Below are 5,417 nucleotides of genomic sequence, written 5' to 3'. Positions count from 1 at the left end.
AAAAACATTAACTTATACTAAACACTAAAACTATATAGATATATTAAAAAAATAATAATAAAATGACTAAAACGCACAACAAATTTTAACTAAAAATGTAACAAAATTAAGCCCAAAATTAAGTTTGTTAAAGTGCTATAATAACTAAAGCTTAATGAAAAAAAAAAAAAAAAAAAATATATATATATATATATATATATATATATATATATATATATATAAACGCACAACAAAATTACTAAAACTTTAACTGGAATTTTAAAATAAATATTGAAATAAAATATTATTAACTAAGGTCTTTGCACACAGTCTGAAATTTCGTCACGCATGGAAACCAGAGGCGGACGAAGTACACAACTCCATTACTTGAGTGAAAGTACAGATACTGCTGGTCAAATATTACTCCATTACAAGTGAAAGTTGTAAAGACAGAATTTTACTTTAGTAAAAGCACAGAGGTACTTGCTTTTAAAAGTACTTACGTACCAAAAATAAATCTACACAACAGTTAAATGCCTTTTTATTCTCATCTTATTTTTGCTGTTGTTGTCTCTGTGAACTGGAAGCTTTTGACACTAAAAGAAATTGTTTGTATGTGCAAGCATACTTGGCAATAAAAGCTCTTTCTGATTCTGATATATATTTTTTTATAAATATATATTTATTTATTTTTCTGCAAATACTGCAGTGTGCTGGATGGAGAAACTGAGAAGTTTATAAACAGAAGGCATAGAAGAAGAGAGCAGGTCCTAAAACAAAGAAATTCTTCTTAAGGTATGCTCCAAATTTACCATTTACCATTGAGTTCACTGAGATCTGACTAACTGTGTCTATATGTGTCCCCTCTTTATCTCTCTTTCTTTTTTTTCTGTCCTCTTTTAGGATAAACTTGAGTTCCTGGGAGTTCTTAGAGGTTCTAAAGTGTTTTTTATGCATTTGTTGCTGTCAAATTTTCAATAATAAATTCAAATAAATTCTCATAGTTTTTACATTTATATGGTGTCATTCCAACTGGGGGGTTTTGAAGGGGGAACTGCACGTGTGTGTGTGTAATATTTGTGGAAACAACATTGTTAAAAAAAATACTGGCGTTAATAATACATTTTTTGTAGTTTTTAGAGAACCAATTAATTACATGAACAGTTTTTTTTTTTCCATGTAGGCTATATATATATATATATAATATTGTTTTGGTACATTTTGTTGTTGTTGTTATTAATTAAAATAATATTGGTTTGTATTTCATATACATTTCCATTTGGTATCCAGACTCGGGCCAGTACCGGCTAATTGTATAATCTATGCTGGCGTGATTGTGGCCTGATGCCGGCAGTGTCAGCTCAGTTTCGGCAACCGGACTCGGACCAGTGTACTCGGGCCGATTCTAGCGCGTCATTCACTCCCGTAATTCACAAGAGTCCGGCAACCGCATTCGCATCCCACCAGCATCCTATGCTGGTCACCAGCGTACCACCAGCATCCCATGCTGGTCACCAGCGTACCACCAGCATCCCATGCTGGTCACCAGCGTACCAGCGTACCACCAGCATCCCATGCTGGTCACCAGCGTACCACCAGCATCCCATGCTGGTCACCAGCGTACCACCAGCATCCCATGCTGGTCACCAGCATACCACCAGCATCCCATGCTGGTCACCAGCATACCACCAGCATCCCATGCTGGTCACCAGCATAATACCAGCACCAAAACACAACATATGCTGGTCTTGCTGGTATGACCAGCTGGGTAAATGGTGGTAATTTTCATTTTGAGGTGAACCTGTCCCTTTAAAGGGTTAGTTCCCCCCAAAAATTAGAATTCTGTCATTAATTACTCAGCCTCATGTTGTTCCAAACCCGTAAGACCTTCGTTCATCTTCAACACAAATTAAGATATTTTTGATGAAATCCGAGAGCTCTCTGAGCCTCCATAGACAGCAACACAACTGAAATGTTCCCAGACCCAGAAACATAGTAAGGACATTGGTAAAATAATTCATCACTGGTTCAACCTCAATTTTATGAAGCTATGAGAATACTTTTTCTGCGCAAAGAAAACAAAAATACAGACTTTATTCAACAATTCTTCTTCTCCAAATCACACCTTCCAACATTATCAAGAGTACCTCTGCATGTAATCAGCGCATGCGAGTGCTGTTGCTGACGTAGAACATGCACTGAGGCTTGTTTACGTGCAGAGAAACGCACACGCATGCATTGTGATACTCTCTATAATGGCGCCAGGGTGACGCGAAGAAGAACTGTTGAATAAAGTCATTATTTTTGTTTTCTTTGCACACAAAACGTATTCTCATAGCTTCATAAAAATTGCGGTTGAACTACTGTCACATGGACTGTTTTAACAATGTCCTCCTTACTGCATTTCTGGACCTGGGAACATTTCAGTTGCATTACTGTCTATGGAGGGTCAGAGAGTTCTCAAATTTCATCAAAAATATCTTAATTTGTGTTCTGAAGATGAACGAAGGTCTTGCGGGTGTGGAACGACATAGGGGTGAGTAATTAATGACAGAATTTTTATGTTTGGGTGAACTATCACTATAAGCACTGTTTTTCTTTCTATTTTGTAATAAAGAACCTTAGGTTGTCACATTAAATAATAGCTCTAAAACATTCAGCTTTTATTCAGCCCTGAAAATCCTGCTGATAAACAACTCTGGAAGCTATGATTTGGAAAAAGTACTACAGGGTTTTAAATGGGCACATACTTTATTGAATAAACACTTCCCCGATCTTTCACACCTTTATTGTCATTTATGAAAATTTAAATATGATGTCCGCTTTGTTTAAATATGATGATATTTGGTGACATACACTTAACACATTTTTTTTTTTTTTTTTACTGCATTTAGAAAAAGGGAGCCTGATCAGGCACCGAGGGCAGCTGTCACCATCTTTGCTGTTAAGGAGGAAGAGGGAACATTGTCTTTAAACCCATTGGATGTTTTGATTGTTTTTGAAGGTGATGACTTCCAAGTCTTGGGTCAGTGTACTGGTACGTTTTTTTTTGGAACTAAAGTATATAATTGCTGTTAATCTTGAGGAAAGTGTTTTTAATTTTTTTTACAGAAAAGTTATCCACTGTGTTTCATATTATTTAGCAGTTATTTATTATTAATTATATTTAACATTTAAAATGGATTTTGTTAAACCATTTCCTTGTTTGTGTGGTCGTTACTTATTTGATAAAGTGTGATAAGATAGCTTAAATGTTATATTTTTGAATATACAGCCCACTGATTTTGTTTTATGCTTGAACATTTGTTGTATTTCAATAAATACTTGAGGAAACACTCCTGTTCTGTCATGATTTCTTTGTACCAGTGTTTTTGCTTATGTAACTTTATTGCTTTGAGTTTGATGAACTTAAACCATTTAAGGCAATCGGTTTCCTCAAACCATTTAAGTAGCCAAGTGGTTAATTTTAAGTTGTAAAGACTTAGTCAGTTTGAATTCAGGTAACATTCTAACTGAGTAGAATAAACTTAAAATGTTCAAGTTCAGTTTACTCTAATAATTGTATAAGCCAACACTAAAAAAAATAAGTTAATTTAACTCAATGTAAATGAGTTATAGTACTCATATTTATTAGTTTTAAAACTTAAATGGTTTAAGGCAATTGGTTTCCTCAAACGGTTTGAGTTACCGTAACTTGTCGGGTTTTACAGTGTGACACTCTATCCTCCAATTTGATACTGTTAAAGGGATAGTTCACCCAAAAATGAAAATTAGCCAAAGATTTACTCACCCTCAGGTCATCCTAGGCATGTCTGACATTCCTCTTTCAGATGAACACATTCGGAGTTCTATTCAACATTGTCCTGTCTGCTCCAATCTGTATAATTGCAGTGAATGGTGCCCCTGTTTCTGAATCCGAAAAAAAAGTATCCATCCATCGCAAAACTACTCCACACGGCTCCGGGGTGTTAATAAAGGACTTCTGAAGCGAAACGACGCGTTAGTTTAAGAAAAATGTCGATTCTTAAAACTTTATAAACCGTTTAGTCCAGCTTCCTGTCTCGAGCAGGCGCGGTCCCGACAAGGCGGTTGAGAGTATGACGTATGCGCAGCGAAATGCGCAATGTAAGCTCCGGGGAGAAGCGCGCAAAAATCTCAGTCTCCTCTTGCCTGTTTATAAAGTTTGAAGAATTGAAATTTTTCTTATACTAACGCATCGTTTCGCTTCAGAAGTCCTTTATTAACACCCCGGAGCCGTGTGGAGTAGTTTTGCGATGGATGGATACTTTTTTTTCGGATTCAGAAACAGGGGCACCATTCACTGCAATTATACAGATTGGAGCAGACAGGACAATGTTGAATATAACTCCAAATGTGTTCATCTGAAAGAGGAATGTCAGACATGCCTAGGATGACCTGAGGGTGAGTAAATCTTTGGCTAATTTTCATTTTTGGGTGAACTATCCCTTTAAGTCCTTTGACACAATGTGTATTGTTAAAAGCGCTATATAAATAAAGGTGAGTTGACTTGAAAAAAATTACATTTTTTAAAGTACAGTGAACATCCATTGATATTTGAGTAAAATTAAATATTTCAGTTTAGGTCATTAAATAAGTTCATTTTACTCTAAGCATATCATACATATCTTTTTTTTTTTTTGCCAACTAGTAGGCTGACCAAACCGATACATTCATACAAATGATAAACAAATTAGACCATTTTGATGCACAGATAGCTTACCAATATAAGGTACTTTATATATAATACGTTTCTTGAGATAAGAAAGAGTTGTTTAGTATTGTATTATTATCATTATTTTATTATGTGTGAGATCATTTGCCATTCTCATGCTGGTTTTACCACTGTGGATTCACACATGGGAGTAAAGAAAAAGATGAAGAAGTAAAGAAGAGCATCTTTAAATGTGTCTGCATTCTTCTATGATTGAGTAATCTTTCGCAATTTTTTTTTCTGGGCAATTTTGGCCACACACACACCCACATCCTCAAACTTAACTCAACACTAGACTTACATGTGTGAGATCATTTACCATTCTCATGCTGGTTTTACCACTGTGGATTCACACGTGGGAGTAAAGAAAAAGATGACATGTGAGAACATTTACCATGCTGGTTTTACCACTATGGTTATTAAAAAGTAAACAAAGTAAAGAATAGCATTAAATTATCATTCATTAAAATGATTCTACTGTTTTTATGTGATTACTTTGACATTTTTTACATCAAAATGTAATGACTTATAACAATGTGGCTTGTAGTGCATGTTTTTCTTTTCAGGTGGAACGATTATCACTTTTCTAGTTTTGATTTACCTACAGTTGATGAAATAAGTGTGTTAAAAAATCAAGGCTACAGCTTGTCAGTTAGATCCTATTCCCACATATCTGGTTAAGTGTTGTTTACCTTCTCTTTTAGGC

This window comes from Onychostoma macrolepis, chromosome 03, assembly GCF_012432095.1.
Source record: "Onychostoma macrolepis isolate SWU-2019 chromosome 03, ASM1243209v1, whole genome shotgun sequence".
Classification (NCBI taxonomy): domain Eukaryota; kingdom Metazoa; phylum Chordata; class Actinopteri; order Cypriniformes; family Cyprinidae; genus Onychostoma; species Onychostoma macrolepis.
The sequence above is the reverse complement of the archived record's forward strand: the minus strand, read 5'-3'. Positions refer to the sequence as shown.